Source organism: Adiantum capillus-veneris, chromosome 5, assembly GCF_014529385.1.
Source record: "Adiantum capillus-veneris isolate H3 chromosome 5, ASM1452938v2, whole genome shotgun sequence".
In the NCBI taxonomy this organism is placed as follows: Eukaryota; Viridiplantae; Streptophyta; class Polypodiopsida; order Polypodiales; family Pteridaceae; genus Adiantum; species Adiantum capillus-veneris.
This window is the reverse complement of record NC_140935.1, coordinates 95,654,917-95,678,539: the sequence shown is the minus strand read 5'-3', so window position 1 is coordinate 95,678,539 and position 23,623 is coordinate 95,654,917.

Here is a 23,623-nt window from a genome sequence, read left to right as displayed (position 1 = left end):
TGCACTACGGCTAAGTACTGCTGTTTGCATTTTTTCTGTCATCAGCTGCATCTGCTTGGCATATTCATTGACTTGCATGATGACTTTGTACTTTGTTTCCCAATCTTTGGGCTCCTGTATAGAGGTTTCTCCCGTTTTGGTTTGTGGATCTTTAGGTGGTGTTGTGGTTGTGGTTGTGGCGGGGGTTCTACTTCTCCTTGAGACGTTGCGGCTTCTTGAGGCTTAGTAGATGCCTCATCTGTTTCTGGTTAGGTGGTCGTAGAAGGTTCTGCCTCAGTTTGTTCTATTTCTTTTGGCTATTCAAAACTTGCTGCTGCCTATTGCCCAGGCTCTTTTTCCTTGGCTTCCTCACCCTCATTGGGTTTAGCTATTGGTGAAGGATTTGGGCTTGGCATGGGATGGTCTGCTTGCTCCGTAGTGGGTGAAGTGGGTTTTGGAGACACATCCCCCTGGTCGTGATGTGACTCACCTTGTTCAGTAGCCTCTACTTGTCTCTATTGTTCGATTGCTTCCTCTTTTTCTTTTCTTTCATCTTCTTGATCTTCTTTCAACTTGAAGGCTTCTGCCTCTGTATACATGCGTTCAAGAAAATCCTTGGGATCCTTTGCTCCTTTTCTAGTAGGGTTCTTGATTCTGGGTCCCCTTATATCTCTTGAAACCCACCTTTCAGGGTCCTCACCTGCAGTTTGGCGGCTTCTTTCATAAGTCTGCTTTTCTCTTTCAAACCTCGCCTTCTTTTGCTGAGGTTCTTCTTGGTGTACGGCTACTGCTTTCTTTTTCATCTCTTCAATTCTTGCCCGTCTTTCTTCATTGTCCGAGCTCTCACTGCTATGAGCTTCATGTGAGCTTTTTGCAGATTCTTCATTTGACTTATATACTCTCTTTGATGAACACGTGGTTCTTGGAGAAGGTTGTGTGGATACAATCCAGGTGTTATGATCTGGGACTGGCGGCACATTATTGGCCATTCCAATAGCATGATATGCTATTCTCATTAGCACTTCAGGAGCGCCCAGATATGTGATTTTGCCTTCTTTCTTTGTTCCTTTTAGTGTTGTCAGCACATACAGTGCATGATCAATTTCCTGCCTGGTTGTCGACTTCAACACTTGGGTGAAGGTGGTCGCAACTGCATGATTTGGGGTGGTGTACCGTGGCGGTCTCTTTGATAAGAAATGGAAGTGTTGATGGTATAGGCACGTTGGTTCTTCCACTTGCCTTTGGATGAGGTCAGAAAAAGTGGCAACAACAGTCCTTTGGTAAATGTGTCTGTTGTCTTTCTATCTTTGGCCCACATTGTCATACCTTCAATCGGCATCTTCAGTGCCTCGACCACTGTCTCCTTTGTGACTACTACTTCTACCTTCTTCCCTTGTTGGTCAGTGATTTGGGTTGACCCATCTTCTTTGATTGTGGACATTAGTTCATATGATTTTTGGAAATCTACACCACATGGTTCTTGGTCGTAGAAGTCCCTTAAGCCTAGCCTTCTGTTGGCTTCTTTGGTGTTTGGCTTGGCAGCTACATCATATATCTCCCTTGGTAGCATTTGTAGTTCCACTTGGTGTCCTTCTTTGCTCTTGAACCTTCCAGTGAAAACCATGGTGTTTTTTTCTTCCAACTATTCTTTTGACAAGTACGTTGCTTTGGCCGTCTTTACTGAACTTGGGTCTAGTTGGTATGGTGGCAGCTCTTGCAACTTTTCTTTATGGGACACCCTTTTCTTGGCCTTCTCGGCAGCTTGCATTGCTCCTATTAGGGGAATACAGTATGAAAGTTAGAAAATTCTGCTAATTTCACTTTGAAATGCCCTGAGTCTGAAGTGCTGACAAATGATGTCCATTTTGGAGCATGCATAGATGCATAAAAACATGTAGAGATCAAAATCATGCAGTTCAGGCAAAAATTATAACAAAAGTAAATAATCGCGATTATTTACAGCTGGAGATTTTTTTCAACTTTTTGCATTTTTGACATCATAGGCTTGAAACATATAGCATTTAGGTGCTCTGAGTGAAGTGTGGGCTCATTTGAGTGCAATGGGTGGAAATAGTGTTAGATTTAGGTTTTTAGTCTTTGAAACAGTAGATATACTAACATTTTGAGTTTTTGAGATCCAAACTTGCTCAAACTTGGTCAATGGACTTGTTACATTATGTTCTTTGGTCCCATAAGGTCAAAGTTGCAAGAGAGTAAATGATTGTAATTATTAACTTTTTCATCAAAATGTGCATTTTTTGTTGCAAGTTGGTTCTAGACATGATGTATACTCTGTGTATGAGATATGGGGTGATTTGGATCAAAAAATGTAATATAGATAACTTAAAAATTGGATTGAAAAGTCTTTGGTGCGTTTTTTGACAATTTCCAAGTTTTTCTTGATCATTTTGGCTCATACTTCAAATGTGGCATGTAATAGATGTGTACAAGTGATAGGTGAGGTGAAGAGATCATTTTCAAGCCAAACAAGCACAAAAGTAAATAATTGCGATTATTTACAATAGTTATTTTTTTTGCAAGACTTGACAATTTGATGACCTACACATATTCAATACATCTAAAACAAATCTTAAATTTAATTTGGTAAAGTTTTGTCGTGTTGGCATCACTTCGTGCTTCTATCGACTCTAAAATCATCGATTTTTATGACTAGATGGCCTGTGGAGTTGGTTAGTCACTTTTGAAGTTATGAGCTTGTCCGCTACATAGTTTTGATGCTACCCATCCAGTTTTGGCCCATTTGGCGTCAGTTTGACTTCATATGTCAAATTTGATGCTTTGTAGCCTTCGAGTCGTTTTCTGCTTTTCAAAAGCCCCGGGGGATTCACCATGGAAAACTTACCGCACCACGTAAGTGCAGGGGAGGGGGGTTTTTTTACAAGTTACATAAGCGTATAAGTTACGGGGAGGCCCTCAATAATTTATCTCCCAAGCTGAAAAATAAGGGAGGGGGTATCATATTTATGAGGGGGGGACCTGACCCGGGTTGATACTTGTAATGATTGGTCACCAATGTGCACTAGAACTCGCATGAATTTAGGAAAATTTTTATTCAGGTCACACATCAAATTTTGCATCAAGCCGGTCATAGATAAGGGCTGATTTTGAGCAGGTCAAGGGTTGATTTACACCAACTTTGGATGGGTTAGAATTGGAGAGTAGCCAGAGTGTAGGCTAATTGGGTACATAGTTTAAAAGTAAAACTAAGACACATTGAGGGTACATCTAGTTATTATTTAATAAAAGTGGTTCCTTAGTACATTGCCAGTCACTATGCTATACACTCTTTGATTAGTTTTACTCCGTTAGATCATGTGAGACCTAAATTTTATATGTAAGATAGGGGTATGATAGTTTTCTTCATTGATTTTTGTATAAGCGTAGAAAGGGGGGTCATACTCCCTAATATGGGTCGTATATAGAGGTTTTATAAAAGTTGTCCGCTCTCGCAGGTGGCATCCTGTTTTGTATATAGAGTGAATCCCCCGTGTCAAAAGCTTGCCTTGACTGTTTTCATGAAACTATCCATGTACATCGTGTATAGACCCAGGCTATAAGCTGTCTGTGGAGTCAGAATCCAATTCTGACATCTGACAAAAACCTGGACTTTCTACTTGGGACCCCCCTCGACCCCCGCCGAATGGTCATCTGGTGATATAGAAGTGTTTTATTGGCACTGTCGTTAAGACAGGGTCTAAGGGGAGGAAATTTGTCCCCATCGCCATAGGGACTTTGGCCAATAAAAATATGGCAGGAGGGGTTTATTTTTTGAGGTGGACGGCATGCAAAGAAATTTCTATTTTTTGTTGGGACGCGGCGGCTTCAGTACTAACGAGGTTTTTTGGGGCTTCACTTCTGTAGCGCGTGCTCTCTCTCTCTCTCTCTCTCTCTCTCTCGCAAGGATTGGTATGTACAAAAGTTGACACAGTTTTGATACAAGTTCCAGGTATGTGGTGAGGCACAATTGTGGTTTTGATACAAGTTCCAGGTATGTGGTGAGGCACAATTGTGGGATAGGATGTTTCCAGGTATGTGGTGAGGCACAATTGTGGGATAGGATGTGGTTTTGATACAAGTTCCAGGTATGTGGTGAGGATGTGGTTTTTACCTGGAACTTGTATCAAAACCACATCCTATCCCACAATTGTGCCTCACCACATACCTGGAACTTATATCAAAACTGTGTCAACTTTTGTACATACCAATCCTTGAGAGAGAGAGAGAGAGAGAGAGAGAGAGAGAGAGAGAGAGAATTAATTAACAAAACAGCCTCTACACCCATCTGCATTTTCCTTGAGAAGCCAATGTTTCCTTGTAAACAAGTCAATGGGCTACACTGAAATCACTTATGGTGCATGAGACAAGCCTTTTAAAAACGCAACAGTGCACCATGTGTTGGGACCAGGAACTCCCATAAAATCGCCAGGTGCAAATGAAGCACTCTTAACCCTCAAAAGATACTCCTGAATTACATACAAGAACAGGTGAAAACCCTTCTCTTCTCTACAGCAGCTATATTGTAGAAACGTCATATTGGGAAATGGGTAAAGATGAACAAGAAATGGCCTGCTACCAAGAACTATTGGAAACAACTTTGAGAAGAGAAGTTTCAAATTTGTTTCTCAGAATGATTGATAGCTAATTGAGCTTCCAATATGTCTAACCACAGTCTTCATCAACAATGTTCACGCTCTACTCAGAGATACCAAAAAGACCCTTGAATCTGCCCTTTCAAGAAGGCGACCCCGTTTATAACAAGCTTGGGCAACTATGTTACCCTAATGAAATAGCAGCAAGAAACTGTTTTTCACCCAAAGACCCATCAATGACAACCATTCAATAGCTAACAACCACCATTATGTCTAATCATCGTAGTAATCAACTTCGTCCACTTCTGAAGAAAAAAAGTGCAGTCACCATGATGTGTGCAATCCTTTTTTCCTCTCTGTCGTGATTGTTCTCGTCTAGAAATCACTTTGATAATAGAAAAGACCATCGATTGTGCAACCCAGGGAGGTGAAGAGGATGTAACCCTTATATCTGGATGTAACAATGTTTACAACGGGCCACTGATCTTAAAGAAGGCAGCTGGATCCCTCCCGGCCAGCTGATCATCCTCAAAGCTCCAGCTCTGAGCCACTACACTGGCATTCACCAGCTGTGGGAGCCACGATCAAGGGAAGACCTTGCATAACGACAGCCAAAGAATGACTGCAATACGCATAACAATTTTGGGAATTCATGCACACAATGCATTGAGGGCCCAGCAAAATACGCGATTTGAACTATCAAAAACCCAATCATTTTCTTGCGAAAAGGATGAGAAAGCTCTTGAGGGAAAAGAGCTTACTGTTACCCTCCCTGGATCGGCATCCATGAAATACCACGTTGATAACGGTGTGCTCATTTTAGCTCTTCAATGTGGGGTTGCAATCAAGGTTTAATATTGATGGTTGGTCTTGCCTGGATTCATCTAACGACATGTACAGTATAAAGAGAGTTGGTGGTACCAACAGACCTTTTGACGTATACAGCTTAGAGAGAGTTGGTGGTACTAGCAGAGCTTTTGCCAGCGATCCAAGGTTGGAGCCATTGCAGCATGAAGTTCCTTATAAACCTGCATATATTTATTCGTTGTGGGTTTTGGAGCCATTACTGCGGCTCTACTTAGAAACACTGATAGTTTCGTTTCCTTTCTGTACGTTAGAAATGTGACATGATGAGGAGGTAGCTTAGTGCATAATGTGGCTTCCTCATTCCATTGTCACACTGCTTGCATGACATATTTGTTCTACAGCTATTTTTGCCCATTGAGGCCCGTTTTTCATGTGGATGAACTTCAAAAGGGGTCACAGATTGAGGATTGTTTCTATAGCTTTTTCTTCAATCTCCAGAATATGTTTTGGCTTTTGAGACCTGTAATTTTCGAGCCAACGCAACTTGGCAAGATCCCAGAACTTGTAGTGCTTTGTACCTATTGAAGGCTATTATACATTGAACTGGGCTCGATTTCTGTCCCCTGTATTGATTTCTCTCTGATTACAGCCGAACGTAGAAGCTTATGCTGTATTACTTGGCCTAACGATTTCTTTGCTTGCAGTACAATTCTTGCAGCCAAATTATGCCTGAGAAAACTGCGTGCCACTTTGGACAGTAAGGTTTGTGAAATGGTGGACTTTGTATAGGCTTCAAAACTTTGCAACAACATCAGTAGTAAGTGACCTCAAGGGCACGATATACCTTGCATGGTGGTATTGGGCCTTAGGTGCTGAAGTTAGTGAGGATGTTTTTCTGGATACAGCAGATATTAGTAAGTCGGCTTTGGTTACGATTGGCGATAGTCACTGTGCCTGAAGGTGCTACCATACAAGCTCACCAGGTGTCAAGGGGTATTCTATGGTTTTCTCCTCTTTCTGTGGGAAGGGGGGCATTGATGGGACCCTACTCTTTTGCCAGTCTTGGGTTACATATTCCATCTGGGAAATGTAGGTGTGGAGCAAGTTGATATTTTTTTAATATATGCATTCATTAATATAGTGCACTTTTGATGAATGTGGTGAAGCTGTCCTTCAATGAAGTTTTCATGTGTTGTAGGACCTTCAGCCAATGCGCTTACTGTTTTCGTTCTCTCTATGCATTCAACATTTCTTGGGACTGTACCTTGTAAACTTTGTGCTGACCATCTGAACACTGCTTGTATATTCTCTTTTCATATGGTCAGAATCCAAGTTTTTTCAGCTTTTCCAAAAGTTTTTCTTGGAATCGGAATGTGTTTACCTTTCATTGCCATTAGCTGCAGTCCTCCCATGGCATCTAACAATGCTGATTCCGCTCCTAACATACCAAGATGACCTAAGTACATTATTCAAACCCATGGCAGAGGTAATTGACAAAAGAGAATTCCTTTCCCTGACAACTTGCTTCATAGGGACTTATGCAGTCCACTGTGTCATTTTGTGCACTCTCACTTGTCTGCTGAAGTGCTGCTTAGTTGGTAAATGGAAGCCCAACAAAGGCCTTTCTCCTAGCTCCAACACGGGATTTTGCCTTTGGTCGGTCCATCGACTTACAACCTCTGCACATACCAAGTTCGCAATGTTTTTGTCAGGAACTGAGGCTCTTTGCATATATATGAGAAGCATGGGATCCAAGGTGCGATCCATGGCTTCCATCAGAGGGGTGAATCCTCTCACTGACCCGGACCTATTAAATTTGAATGTCAAATGCCACTTGGGTGATTTTGCCAAGATTATCACCAGCATGATGCACCAAGGAGGCAGCCTATCTTGAGGTTAGACTAGGAGCCCACAAGTGTTGCAGGTGCTCATACATTTGAAGAGCGAGTACTTCTTGGAGCCATGTCAGTCGCCAAAGAGTAGCACGTCGAAAAAGGACAACATCTATGTCGGTGTGCAAAAAGCAGTAGCTCAATGGACAAAATTTCCCAACTCCAAATGGTTGGGTGCAAGAAACCGAGATTCATGGAGATGCGATTTTCCAAAAGGACCTTCCAGATAAAAAAGGAACCGCAATTTTTAGTTTGGGCTCTTTGAAAGTGAAAGTGCAGGTGAGCATAAGCTTCCTAAACCTAGCATCTATTCGGGTAATACAGCCCTTGCTTCAAGTCTTAGTTCCCATCACCTTGCTAGTGGGCACGATGTATTCGTGTAGCCTATAGGACCAGAAAGCTCCAGCCTACACCTACAGTAAGCTGCTCCTGTAGGCTGGAGCTTTCTGGTCCTGTCTTCGCTGGGCATATACGACAATGATTGCACTTCAAGCAAGCGTAGGTGCTTGCATATGGAGAGGTATGTTCGTTTTACAACAGCTGAAAACAATCCAGACCTTCTTTGCCCTGCCCTTGTTTGGCATATCCTGCATTCAACGTGTATATTAGGAGAAATACTTTCACTCCGCATTTTGAAAACAGTCGGCTGGAGTTTCGCAGCCCTATCCCTGTTGGGTATATCCCGCAATCAACGCACTTCAAGAGATGCCATTCTGTATATGCGTGTTGACCAAGGCAGCGCTACATGTCTATAAGCCAAAAGCATAGGTGATTGTAATTGGATAGATGTGCTCACTTTGCATCAGCTGAAAACAGTTCAGAGCTTTTTTGCCCCAGCCTGCTCGGTATATCCTGTAGTTAGTACGTACACCAGGTGATTGCATCTGTAGAGATGTGTTCGCTTCAAATTAGCTGGAGACAGTTCATGGCTTTCTGCAATGCTACAAATGAAGTGGAGAGTTAGTGCGATCTCCGCATTGGAGGCGGCTATGTTGCCTGCACTATAGCAAGAGATGGCAGAGATGCAGGTGATTGAGATTACCATGGTAGTCAAGCTAGAGTCCAAGGACCAGCAGCGAACGCTTCGGCCAATTAGGCCAATTACGAGGCGAGGACGCCCTAATTGCTAGACCTCGATTCTGACCTAGAGAGAAAGGCAAATAAGTTTCTAAATTGTTTCTGCTAAACCATTACTCTGAAATGGTTCTGTATGCATGATCTTCTTTGAGAACTTGATTCGATATATGTCTAGAGTAATTTGCTTACTCTTGCCTTATCTTTTGATCGATGTTTCATGCAGGGGGCACCTTGCATGACTGTAACACAAAGTGTTTGGGTTGGTTCTTTTGTACGCATTTCTCTATATACGTCCACATACATCTGAGCATGTCATGTGTTGCATTTTTTGCCGCTATAAAGGGTCTAGTTAGAGTGTTTGCAGCAGGGGCATGTATGGTGTTGCAACGTCTGGGCACAATAGACCTATCAATTTTGCGTTCTTGTAAGTATCTCTTATGTTTGTGTATAGGAACAGGACTAGAAAGCTTTGGGATGGTTTCAGCGGACGTTGAGCAACAATTTCTCTAAACGTATTGTGCTGGACCGTGCTTTAAGAGGATATGCATGGCAAGGGCTCCCCAAGTAGACAACTCTCAATAGATGTAACTATCAAAATTTTCAATGTGCTTAATGCATGGTGTTATGCAGGTCTAGAGGACCAGAGCCAAATGTATGTTACTAACATGAGAAGAAATTTAGTATTGCATCAGACAAAAAACTGTACATTTGCATGGTTGATCCCTTTGACAAAGCTATTTGGGTAATATTGCTGATCCGGATTGAAAGACAGCTGGATGTAAGAGCTTGCATATCTAGTACCACATTGGAAACAGCCCACTATATGGAAACCCTTGAAATAGGTGCCAAGTCGTAAGTGGGGTGATTATGTATGTGTGTGTGTGTGTGTGTGGGAGAGAGAGAGAGAGAGAGAGAGAGAGAGAGAGAGAGAGAGATTCATCTGCACTCATAGCCCCACCTCGTCTGCGCTTAAATAGAATGCATCAGCATCTTCTTTTGCTGCCTTTGTTCATGGTGTTCCGTAATATTGTGTGTGTGTATCTGAGAGAGAGAGAAAGAGAGAGAGAGAGAGAGAGAGAGAGAGAAGAAACGACTTTTTGTTTTTTGTTTTTTTTGCACGTTGTTTGGTTGTAGGTGGTTATTGTTGTTGGGAAGTAAAAAGGTCAAAAGTTGTTTAGGTGTTTTCTCTCTCTCTCTCTCCCCTTGAACCATGTTACAGTTTTTGCCCAAAGTTTGAAGAATTTGTGTAGTACTGCCATGAAATTTGAGAATAGATTGAAAATATGATTTTGTGGAGTCAGTAACTTTTTCTTGCCTCGCTGAGAATTTGTGGCTACTATCTTTGGTCCTACACATGCTAATCCTCAGCAAAAAGGCAGTCTCGAACCAGTCAGGTGCAAGTCCTCTATGCAAGTACTCTTACAGTTTGCTATTAATACAAAAAAATGGAATAGAAGGTCTTTATATATCCGGAGCCGTGCTTGATTCTTGCAATTGGAATGCTCGAAAAGATGTTCGACTTCCAAGCTTGAAGAGATGACACAAGAAACATAACTAGGAGACTGGGAGACGTAGGAAACTTTCTTTATTCCCCTCCAACAAGCATGAAACTTTTTTTGCTTGAGGTTTACTGGCTTGCCCGACCTCGATCAGTGTAAGAGCCTCGAGGGTGGTAAGGGAAATGGTAATGACATCTACATGCTTCAAAGATGTATTTAAGGCTTGAATATGTTGAGACCATTGTCGGGAGATCGTGCACAACAATATCTAGAGCGGCATCGCGGTGTAGAGGACAGTGTGTAAAGCCGTTGTTTTCTACGTGCATGTTAGTCGTAGCTACAAACCAGTATGTGCAGTTAGAAACAGAGTTGAAAAGTTTCGATGACACTGGTTGTTAGGACTTGGACTGAATCGAAGGAATCCTCTACAAAAGCCTATCTCGAGAAGCCTTACGCTGCTTCTTGCGAATGCAAAGCTGCAGGTAGTCTACAGCTTCTTGCCTCTATTGCTCAGATCCGACCACACATACTCAAAATATGAGAGAACCTATCACTCTACATTTGATGGAAACAAGCCGTAGCATCATGCCTTATATATTCTACGACTACAATGCCAGGTGTAAGCATAAGTTATTGCATATCGGAAAAAGTGCTCGCCTTGAACATGATGACATCAGCCTAGGAAAATAGTCTTCACATTGGACCAAAACAGCCTAGAGCTTTCCCACTTAGTTCCCATCACCTTGCTAGTGGGCACGATGTATTCGTGTAGCCTATAGGACCAAAAAGATCCAGCCTACAATAAGCTGCTCCTGTAGGCTGGAGCTTTCTGGTCCTGTCTTCGCTGGGCATATACGACAACTATTGTACTTCAAGCAAGCATAGGTGCTTGCATATGGAGAGGTATGTTCGTTTTACAACAGCTGAAAACAATCCATACCTTCTTTGCCCTGCCCTTGTTTGGCATATCCTGCATTCAGCGTGTATATCAGGAGAAATACTTTCACTTTGCATTTTGAAAACAGTCAGCTGGAGTTTCGCAGCCCTATCCTTGTTGGGTATATCCCGCAATCAACGCACTTCAAGAGATGCCATTCTAGATATGCGTGTTGACCAAGGCAGCGCTACATGTCTATAAGCCAAAAGCATAGGTGATTGTAACTGGATAGATGTGCTCACTTTGCATCAGCTGAAAACAGTTCAGAGCTTTTTTGGCCCAGCCTGCTCGGTATATCCTGTAGTTAGTGCGTACACCAGGTGATTGCATCTGCAGAGATGTGTTTGCTTCACATTAGCTGGAGACAGTTTATGGCTTTCTGCAATGCTACAAATGAAGTGGAGAGTTAGTGCGATCTCCGCATTGGAGGCGGCTGTGTTTCCTGCACTATAGCAAGAGATGACAGAGATGCAGGTGATTGAGATTACCATGGTAGTCAAGCTAGAGTTCAAGGACTAGCAGCGAACCCTTCGACCAATTAGGCCAATTACGAGGCGAGGACGCCCTAATTGCTAGACCTCGATTCTGACCTAGAGAGAAAGGAAAATAAGTTTCTAAATTGTTTGTGCTAAACCATTACTCTGATCCCTTAGACAAAGCTATTTGGGTAATATTGCTGACCTGGATTGAATGACAGATTGATGTAAGAGCTTGCATATCTAGTACCACATTGGAAACAGCCCACATTATGGAAACCCTTGAAATAGGTGCCGAGTCACAAGTGGGGTGATTATCTGAGAGATATGATATGATATGATATATTAACGTCTTCAAAAGGCCAAATGGCCTATGAGACCAGCTGATACAAAGTGGTGAAACTAGTACAATGTCTGAATACAAAAGTACAAAGGTACTGAATGCAAAAAATAAAAGTGAGAAGTGAGTAGTGACAGTGAAAATGAAGTGTAGAGTAAGTTCTCAATGACACTCCGGATGTCGTGCTAGGATGTCCCCTATCCTCTGCTGAAGTCTCCGTCGATGGAGTGTGCTCCTGTGTCTCGGTCGTGGTCGCCTCGATCTCCCAAGCTCAATCGCCGTGTCAATGAGGGTGCCTCTGGTATGCACGTGGGCACAACTCTGCGCTGGTGGTTGCTCTCCTGGCTTTCCCGATCCAAAGAAATCTGTGATCGGTCTCTGTGACTGTCGTGTCCCATGTTTCCTCAATAGACTATCCCTATGCCGCTGTAGCTCAAGTAGATATAAGCCAAGGCATCTCTGATCCTCATACTTCATGACTCTATCTAGGGGTCCAAAGCCCTCCCTGAATAAGCAATGGAAGTGCCCTCGTATCTCATAATATACAGTCAATGGCATATGTAATGTAACTCTGTCTCTGGCTCTGTACCGCATAATTTACATATCTTGCTCTCCGGTGGTATCCCTCTGAATCTGCCCGTCTTAATCTCCAAATGGTGCGAGGATGTGCGGATCTGACCTATAGCGCATCGCAAACTATGAGACAGATAAGTGTCCATGTAGCTCGGACGAATCACAAACCCATCTCCCGAGAGTTGGAGAAGATGCTCCTTGTAGAAAGCCATCTTCGTGCCCAACTCCTGCACTGGCTCTACCCATGTCCTCCTTGTGTCCAACTGTATAAGATCCTGACGAATAAGTCTATTGATCTCCGTCCGTGTGACTGGTAGTGAAGGTGCATCCAGGGAATACTGAAAAGGAGGCAGTCTATCTAGGTTGAAACCATGCCGCTGAAACCAAGAGGTCATCTGCGCATACCAACATGACGTGTCTCCCTGCGTCGCTAACTGTCTAGAAGACTCCAGAGCCAATCTAGCGTACCTGCCTCCACGTGTATCCCATAGGCTGTGCAAAAAGGACACGGATCTGGTAATAGCCTCAATCTCTATAGGAGGGGCTGCTAGCTCCGCTCGAATAATCGCATGTGGTACAGAGGACTTGGCTCTAATCATCCGAGAGATCATAGATACCAAGGGCCTCTCCATGTTCCTCCACCTATCATGATCCACAGATGGTCCCCACACCTGTACCCCATAAAACATAGCTGAAGTAACCAAAGTATCAAAAAGCCATAGCTTTGTTCGTGGTTCCTAAAACTGAACCTGCGAACACATCCTCTCTAGCCCTCCCAGTGCTGCATATGCTCTAGACAGTCTAGTCTCTGCTGCTCTCCTCAGAGCAAACCCCGGTCCTGAGAATACCACCCCAAGATATGTATATGCATCTGTGTATTCCACAGTGTCCTGACCATATATGAGTGTAGGTGCCGATCTCCTGACCCACTTCGGAGTAGTGTTAAACACCATAACCTTGGTTTACCAATATCCTCCGCAAAGCTATGTAATGCATCCAACTGTCTCTGCATGCCCTCTGGTGACTCTGATATCAACACAATATCATCATCATATAGTAACAAAGGGATCCATGTCCCTGCTAGCTGAGCACCTCTGTCGCCTTCTCTGTCCATGTAGTCAGAAACCTCATCTACATACATACCAAATAGTGTAGGGGACAGAGGACACCCCTGCTTCACACCAATAGTGGAATGCACAATGTCAGAAATCCCCTCAGGAGTGCGTACGTGGCCAATCACTGAGCCGTATAAAGCCATGATCCCCCAAATGATCTCTGTGGGCACTCTCAACTCCTGTAACCTGCGCATCAATCTGGCTCTCGGTACTATGTCGAATGCTTTACGGAAATCCACAAAGCAACAATACATCCGTCTCCCATGTGCCCTACCCTCCTCAATAATGGCTCTGAGTGTAAGAATATGGTCCAAGGTGGAGAAACCCCTCCTAAATCCAGCCTGTCCTGCTCCTCAATAATGGCTCTGAGTGTAAGAATATGGTCCAAGGTGGAGAAACCCCTCCTAAATCCAGCCTGTCCTGCTGCTCGTATGCCCTCATTTTCTGCCCATTTACTCAGTTGCTGCTCCAGGATAGATGCATACAACCGTGCTAATGTGTGCCCTACCATAATAGTATGGTAATTCCCTGGTACCTTGGGATCCCCTGCTTTAAAGAGAGGTACAATAGTAGATAAACTCCAAGACTTGGGCAGTCCCTCACACATGACTTGGTTAAACAACCGTGCAAGAACCTCTGACAATAAATCTCTAGCATGTATCAAGTGCTCTGCCACCGAACCATCATGATCATATGCTCTCCTAGTCTTCATCCTGTCAATGGCCTTCTTCACCATCTCAAGGGTAAAGAAGGTACTGGTGTTTGGGGCCTGGGCATGGCTCTAGGGGGGCTGGTAGAGGCGGCTGCCCCGGTATTGTATATAATGATGCTGCATACTGACCCCAAATTTCGGGAGAAGTAATCACTGGAGGGGGGGAGTGCTCATGGAAGAAACGCCAGGCCTCCCCTGAATCTCGACTCAGAAAGAGCTGATACAAATCACGTTCCAACTGGGCGAAAAAGGCCCGCTTCTTCCGTCGTACTAGACACCGAAGAGCAATCCGAGACTGTTTATATGTGATCACCCCAAGTACAAGCTCGCGCTGAATCTGAGCTCTCATCTCTCTGCACTGAGAGAGAGAGAGAGAGAGAGAGAGAGAGAGAGAGAGAGAGAGATATCTGCACTCATAGCCCCACCTCGTCTGCGCTTAAGTAAAATTAATCAGCATCTTCTTTTTCTGCCTTTGTTCATGGTGTTCCGTAATGTGTGTGTGTGTGTATGTGAGAGAGAGAAAGAGATAGAGAGAGAGAGAGAGTACAAACGACTTTTTGTTTTTTGTTTTTTTGCACGTTGTTTGGTTGTAGGTGGTTATTGCTATTGGGAAGTAAAAAGGTCAGAAGTTGTTTAAGTGATTTCTCTCTCTCCCCTTGAACCATGTTACATTTTTTGCCCAAAGTTTGAAGAATTTGTGTATTACTGCCATGAAATTTGAGAATAGATTGAAAATATGCTTTTGTGGAGTCAGTAACTTTTTCTTGCCTCGCTGAGAATTTGTGGCTACTATTTTTGGTCCTATACATGCTAATCCTCAGCGAAAAGGCAGTCTCGAACCAGTCAGGTGCAAGTCCTCTATGCAAGTACTCTTACAGTTTGCTATTATACAAAAAAATGGAATAGAAGGTCTTTATATATCCGGAGCTGTGCTTGATTCTTGCAATTGGAATGCTCGAAAAGATGTTCGACTTCCAAGCTTGAAGAGATGACACAAGAAACATATCTAGGAGACTAGGAGACGTAGGCAACTTTCTTTATCCCCCCCCCCCCCCCCCCCCCCCCCCCTCAAACAAGCATGAAACACTTTTTGCTTGAGGTTTACTGGCTTGCCCGACCTCGATGAGTGTAAGAGCCTTGAGGGTGGTAAGGGAAACGGTAATGACAGCTACATGCGTCAGAGATGTATTTAAGGCTTGAATATGTTGAGACCATTGTTGGGAGACCGTGCACAACTATATCTGGAGCGGCATCGCGGTGCAGAGGGCAGTGTGTAAAGCCGTTGTTTTCTACGTGCATGTTAGTCGTAGCTACAAACCAGTATGTGCAGTTAGAAATAGAGTTGAAAAGTTTCGATGACACTAGTTGTTAGGACTTGGACTGAATCGAAGGAATCCTCTACAGAAGCCTATCTCGAGAAGCCTTACGCTGCTTCTTGTGAATGCAAAGCTGCAGGTAGTCTACAGCTTCTTGCCTTTATTGCTCAGATCCAACCACACATAATCAAAATATGAGAGAACCTATCACTCTACATTTGATGGAAACAGCCCGTAGCATCATCACTCTTGCCTTATATATTCTACGACAACAATGCCAGGTGTAAGCATAAGTGATTGAATTTCGGAAAAGTGCTCGCCTTGTACCTGATGACATCAGCCTAGGAAAATATTTTTCACATCGGACCAAAACAGCCTAGAGCTTTCCCACTCTTCCCATTCCAAAAAAATTTATAATAAAAAAATAAAGCATGTAAAGAGGTGACTTCTCCAGCCTCTCTTTTGCTTGTTGGACATGTTAAAGAGGTGATGAATGCATTGCAAAGTTCAGATGCGAATCCCAGTTGCAATCATACATGATTGTAGCATGAGAGAGTTCATCGCTTTGCATTAATGAAGCAACCCACAGCTTTCCCACGCATCCCTTGCAAATGGAAAACCATGCGAGTCCACTTCCAGTACAAGTCTTGCAGAAGCTTGAACAGCAACAACTACGAGAAAGACAATGACTCATGCCTTTTCATGGACTTCAGAAGAAACAGAGGAAGACTCTTTCTCAAAAACTCATGCAGGAAATTTCTTTCTTGAAAGCCTCGGAAGGGAAGACTTTTCTTCATTGGAATACAATCGACGAGATTACGACTGGTAGATACTCAACCTATTGAAACCATCTCCTCAAAAATTTTGCTACCCATGTAGACGTCTTGTGCAAGGCCACAGACCTTCAAGTGAGAGCAATCACCTCTGAAAGCAGCATAGAGCGAAAGGTCTCCCGTTGTTAGGTGATTGCATCTGGTGAAAGGCCTTTTCCTTATTAGATGATTGTGTTTTGTGAAAAACCTTCAAATCTGCGATTCGTCGCTGCTCCGCGGACAGAGAACGGGTGAGGCAGGAAGTGTCTACGCACACACTACTTCGAGGAAAGTTAAGGAGCTCCTGAACACAGGCTGTGAGGGAGAGTGTGCTTACACACGTGCGTGCATGTGTGTGTTTGTGTGTGCGTGCGTGCTGTTTTTTTGTTGTCTACGAGCATTTAGTTTTGCAAGGAAGGATTGGCTGAGCTTCACTGTGATGTGCAAAAAGAATTTTAGTTGTTTGATCTCAGTTCTTGAATCATAAACAAAAACTTTGGTTGCACCCTCATCCAAGTGTGATAGCTACGATATCAAATGTGTCATCTCAACCATGACTTTACTGACAAGAATCGCCAGCATTGGGAGAGCTCCAAGGCAAGCGAAGAGATTGTTTCAGCACTTACGGGAAAGCGAACATTGATTGTTCAATATGTAGCTGTAGATGTCAGCCAATAGGAAATTCTAGGCAGTACTTGTGAACAACTGGCTGCAAAAAAAGACGCAGGTTTGACATGCAAAATGCAATATATTGACCATGTAAACCAGGATTGAAAACGCGGCTTTTAACGAGGCTGATGATAGAAATCAACGGGAGCACTTAATAATGGCAAAAGAATGGTCATGCAGAGGCTCAATGGGTTGCCAAAGTTCTAAATCACAAAAAAAAGAGGCTAGCCAGGCTAGATCCAAGGCAATTCAGTGAGGGAAGAGCTAAAAACTGGAAATGCTAGGGGTGATTTACAGTGATGCACAGTGGTAGGACTGACCTGATGATGCAGGGTAAAAGCGCTAGGGCTGAATGCTGCTACTGAAAACACTAGGCTGATTTGAGTAAAAAAATATTGGGGTTACTCCAAAAAACGCTAGCTACTCCACAAGAAAATACTAGGGCTGATCTATTTCTCTACCTGGTGCTGCGAACCTTGCTAAGATTGACGAATGGTTGGGGCTCCTTTACAAAAAACGTCGGAGCATGGGCGTTACTTGTAAACTTGTGGAATGGCTAGGCCGAGGTCTCTCTTTACATGCAAGTTTTCCAGTTACAAACCCTTCAAGGTTTAGGTAGGTACAAAATTATCTATGTCTTGAGCCGCATTCGGGCGTCGTATATAACCATAAAATGGTTGCAAAATCTGTAAAATTCCAGCAATGAAAAGCTGAAAATATCATGCACAAGATGCTTGCAAAACCCCCTCAAATGTCTCTACTACCATTGGTGTACATCGGTATGCATCTAAGTGTCAATCCAAACCTGCACATAGACAACCTCCAAATGCAACACACGATTATGAATTCCCTAAATTCTCAGCTATGCAGAGCTGGAAAAAACCTGGAAAGAACAGTTGCATATGGCTTGCAATAAGTCTCCTACTCATCGTGTGTATCGACTAGTAGTCGAGTTGCTCACACATGCATATTTACACTTGTCTATGGCTGAATATTTAGCACTCCAAAGCTGTCCAAAACCCTGAAGTATACTGATGCCAAAAAAAAAACAGCATATTTCAGTTTTGACACTCGAGCGTCTAAAACTATCAAAACACTAAGGGCTATCATACCATGTTAGAAGAAGCAGTGGAAGATGCAACGAAGACAAAAAGAAGACTTTCGATCTGGCAAACACCTTGACTACAAGTTGGCTCAATTTCGAAAGGATCCTCTACAGTCGAGAACAATGCTCCGCATCTTGTGAGGTTCTCCTCTATAAAGTGAGGTCGGAGTCAATGAGGGTATAAGATGGAGAAGCCATAAGCGAGGTTGTCCTCTGTAAAGCGAGGTCGGAGACAATAAGGATAAAGGACGAAAAAGTCGTGAGTGAGATTCCATAGCCTTACGTATGCAGATTAGCCCTGTATCGGAGAAAATGACAAAAAAAAAGAACGACAAGATTCTCCTCGCTCAATCAAGTCCAAAATAGCGCCAGGTGAACCTACACTCCAGCATTGAAAATTGTCGAGACACCTAGGGTTGTGATACCATGTCAGAATAGGCATCTGAAAATGCAATGGGGACAAAGAAAGTTTTCTAATTCGGTGAGCGCCTCGACTCCAACCTGGCTTAACTTTAAGAATATCCTCTAGTACCCAAGAACAATGTTTAGCATCCTGAATCCTCGACAAGGTTTCCCTTTGAAAAGAGAGATCGCCGTAAACAAAGGTATGAATAGGAAAAGTTCTAAAGAAGGTTTCACAGTCTCCACGTACTCAAATCAACTTCGACTTGAAAAAAACCCAAAAAAAAACAATAAGCTTATTCTCTCTCAATCAAGTTCAAACATGAACCAGATCAATCTACTCTTGGATATTATAATGAACAAAGGTAAGAGACGGGAAAGTTGTAAGCGAGGTTCTACAATCTCTACATATCCAAATCAGCCCCGAATTGGAGAATATGCCAAAAAAAAAAAAACCACGCTTTTTCTCTGTCAATCAAGACGAAAATGGTACCAGATTAGCCCACACTCTAGTATCCAAAGCTGTCGATACACCAAGGATGTGATACTAGGTTAGAATAGGTGGTAGGAGATACAACAACACAAAGAAAGGATTAAGATCAGATGAATAACCCGACTCTCTGATTTGTGTTACCTTCTAGAGGATCCTCGAATACTTGAGAAGAGTGCTCTATATCTTGAATCCTCTATTAGATTCCTCTTTGTACAGAGGTGGGAGTAAACAAGTATTAAGGACGGGGAAGTCGTAAGTGGATGTCCATAACCTCCATATACCCAAATTAGCCTGAAATTGGAGAAGACGTTGTAAAAAAAAAACAAGCTTCTTCTCTTTGAATCAAGTCTATACCTCACCATATTAGTAAACACTTGAGCGTCCAAGAATCTCGAGACAACAAGAATTGTGATAGCATGTCAAAATAGGCGGTAGAAGATGCGATGAAGACAAAGAAAGGCTTCTGATCCGATAAACACTGATTTGGTTCAATGTCGAGAGGATCCTCTAGTGCTTGAGGAAAATGGTATGTATTCTTAACCCTCCACACAAGCACCCAAGGCTATCGAGACACCCAAGATTGTGAAACCATGTCGGAGTAGCCATTGGAAGATGCATTGAAAACAAAGAAAGAATTATGACTGATAACATTGTGATTGCGATCTGGCTCAACTTTTGAGAATAGCAAATGAGATCAATGCTCCATACCATAAATCCTATGCGAGATTCCCCTCTGTAAAGTGAGGTTAGGGTAAAGGATGGGAAAGTCATAAGGGGGGTCCATAGCCTCATATACACAAATCAGCCTTGAAACACCGGAAAAAAGAACAACAAGCTTCTTCTCTCTCAACCAAGTTAAAATGGCACCAGATCAGTCTATACTTGAGCATCCAAGGCTCTCAAGACACCAAGGTCTTTGATACCATGTCAGAATAGGTATGAGAGATGCAATACGAACTCCTCCAAAGGCCCACTTCTATGGTGAAAGCGGTCCACCATTGATTGTACAAATCTCTACAATGCAGTGGACTTATCGACAATGTCGATGACGATGAGGACGGCGACAAGCTGGGCTGAAAACTGAAAATGCTAAGGGCTGAAATCTGCAAGACTCTAAATCGGTGAGGACGGCAATGACGACAACGTGACGGAGATGCGTTGAAAATGCAGATGTTGAAATCTACGAATAGGGGGCTGAATATGCAAACTATAGCCAATATAACCGTGCGGCGAGGATCTGCTGCGCGAAGGTGAGATATGCAAAGTTTGGGGATTGCGATGCGGAATCTAACTGCTGGAAAGTGAAAACTGAAAATGCTAATGCAAGGGACGCAAGTACTCCTGTTGTTTTCTATCATCGGCCTCATTGAAAAATTGGATTTCGAGTCCTGGTTTACATGGTAAATTTGTTGCATTTTGAGTACCAAATTTGCATTTTTGTACCAGGTTTTCAATTCTTTAAGTCAGCGCTGACGTCGTCGATTATCTGGAACTGCTTATTTCTCCACTACTCTCCTAGTGTAATACCCTATCGCCTTACCTCCAGTAAGGCTGTAAGACATAGTACCATCGTCATTACTAGCAGGTAGACGAGCAAAATTACATTGAGAGTCTTCGCAATGAGCTTGTTGCTGGAAAGGGAAAAGCCTGAATCTACATCTTCTTAGCGATCAATAGCCATTAATCTAGACCCAATGTTCGAATCTGAAGTAACCACCACGGGAGTCCGCAAGCATTGTGAGCCTACATTTGGAACCACATCTTTTACAGAGACAAGGATTTATCTAGAGCTTCCATCTTTTAGCAAATCGAGTCAAAACCGCAAAATGAGTCTCTATCTGAGGGGTGCCTGCAAAGCGAAACCTCGGTGTAGCTATTCCACAAGCTAACAGATAACGCCCATGCTGTTGTAGCAAGCTTCCAGCTATTCATTCCAACAAAGTTGAGTTTGTAGAGGACTAGTCACTTGAAGGTTGTTAATTTTTTACATAGCTAAAGAAATTCAATCTTCGTGATGACTGTAAATTGTGGGGATATGTCAGAGTACTGCACCAAAGGCACCACTTCCTACGGTGAGACCAACCTACTACTGATTGCACAAATCTCTACAATACAGTGGGCTTGTCGACGATGTCGACGAGACGAGGAGAACGATGATGATACGGACTGGAAACTGAAAATACTAAGGACTGAAATCTACAAATCTTGTAACTACTGACTTCTGACTCTACGTTGGTGATGACGGCAATGACGACGACGCAACGATGACGATGCAGATGCTGAAACCTATGAACAGCGGGCTGAATCTACAAACGCTGGCTGACCTGACCATGTTGCGAGGATCTGCTGCAAGAAGGTCAGATCTACGAGGTTTGGGGGTTGTGCTACGGAATCTAACTGCTAAAAAAACTGAAAACACTGATGCAACGGAGGTAAGTGTTTCTGTGATTTCTATCATCGGCCCTTAATCTACATCTTCTTAGCGATCAATAGCCATTAATCTAGAGCCAATGTTCGACTCTGTGGTAACCACCACGGGAGTCCGCAAGCATTGTGAGCCTACATTTGGAACCACATCTTTTACAGAGACAAGGATTTATCTAGAGCTTCCATCTTTTAGCAATGGAGTCAAAACCGCAAAATGAGTTTCTATCTGAGGGGTGCCTGCAAAGTGAAACCCCGGCGTAGCTATTCCACAAGATAACAGATAACGCCCATGCTGCTGTAGAAAGCTTCTAGCTGTTCATTCCAACAAAGCTGAGTCTGTAGAGGACTAGTCACCTGAAGGTTGTTAACTTTTTACATAGCTAAAGCAATTCAATCTTCGCGATGACTGTAAATTGTGGGGATATTTCAGAGTACCGCACCAAAATGTTGTTAATCCTTCCTCCGAAGGCACCACTTCCTACAGTGAGACCAACCTACTATTGATTGCACAAATCTCTGGCTTGTCAACGATGTCGACGACGAGGAGAACGATGATGATACGGGCTGGAAACTGAAAATACTAAGGACTGAAATCTACAAATCTTGTAACTACTAAATTCTGACTCTACGTTAGTGACGATGGAAATGTTGACGACGTAACGATGACGATGCAGATGCTGAAACCTATGAACAGCGGGCTGAATCTACAAATGCTAACTGACCTGACCATCTCATGAGGATTTGCTGCAAGAAGGTCAGATCTATGAGATTTGGGGGTTGTGCTACAGAATGTAACTGCTAAAACAATTGAAAACACTGATGCAATGGAGATAAGTGTTTCCGTTGATTTCTATCATCGGCCTGTGATTCCGATCTGGCTCAATTTTGAGAGATTCCTATAGCAATTGAGATCAATGCTCCGTACCATAAATCCTACGTGAGATTCCCCTCTGTAAAGTGAGGTTAGGGAAAGGATGGGAAAGTCATAAGTGGGGGTCTATAGCCTCATATACACAAATCAGCCTTGCATTGAAGAGACACTGGAAAAAATAACAACAAGCTTCTCCTCTCTCAACCAAGTTAAAATGGCACCAGATCAGCCTATACTCGAGCATCCAAGGCTCTCAAGACATCAAGGTCTTCGATACCATGTCAAAATAGGTTGTGAGAGATGCAATACGAATTCCTCCGGAGGTCCACTTTCTATGGTGAAAGCAGTCTACTATTGGTTGTACAAATCTCTACAATGCAGTGGGCTTATCAACGATGTCGACGACCGATGAGGACGACGACGAGCCGGGCTGAAAACTGAAAATGCTAAGGGCTGAAATCTATAAGACTCTATATCGGTGAGAACAGTGATGATGACGACGTGACGGCGATGTGTTGAAAATGCACATGTCGAAATTTGCGAATAGCGGACTGAATATGCAAACGATAGCTAATCTAACCGTGCAGTGAGGACCTGCTGCACAAAGGTGAGATATGCGAAGTTTGGGGGTTACGGTGCGGAATCTAACTGCTGGAAACTGAAAATTGAAAATGCTGATGCAAGGGAGACAAGTACTCTTGTTGTTTTCTATCATCAGCCTCATTGAAAAACTGGATTTCCAGTTCTGGTTTGCATGGTAAATTTGTTGCATTCTGAGTACCAAATTTGTGTTTTTTGTACTGGTTTTGAGTTCTTTAAGTCAGCGCTAATGCCGTCGATTATCTAGAATTGCTCATTTATCCATCGCTCTCCTAGTGTAATACTCTTATCGCCTTACCTCCAGTAAGGCTGTAAGACACAGTGCCATCGTCATTACTAGCAGGTAGACGAGCAAAATCACATTGAGAGTCTCTGCAAAGAGCTTGTTGCTGAAAAGGGAAAAGCCTGAATCTACATCTTCTTAGCGATCAGTAGCCATTAATCCAGAGCCAACATTCCAACCTGAGGTAACCACCACGGTAGTCCGCAAGCATTGTGAGCTTACATTTGGAACCACATCTTTGACAGAAACAAGGATTTATCTAGAGCTTCCATCTTTTAGCAATCGAGTCAAAACCCCAAAATGAGTCTCTACCTGAGGGGTGCTGCAAAGCAAAACTCCGGCGTAGCTATTCCACAAGCTGATAGATAACGCCCATGCTGTTGTAGCAAGCTTCCAGCTGTTCATTCCAACAAAGCTCAGTCTGTAGCATTAAACAAGTCGCCAAAACTAGAGAAGATTCTCCATCCGATCCAAAAGAAATGATGATACCAAACAAGAAGGATATTCGACTAGTCACCTGAAGGCTGTTAATTTTTTACATAGCTAAAGCAATCTAATCTTCGCGATGACTAGATATCTCAGAGTACCGCACTAGAATGCTGTCAAACCTTCCTCTGAAGGCACCACT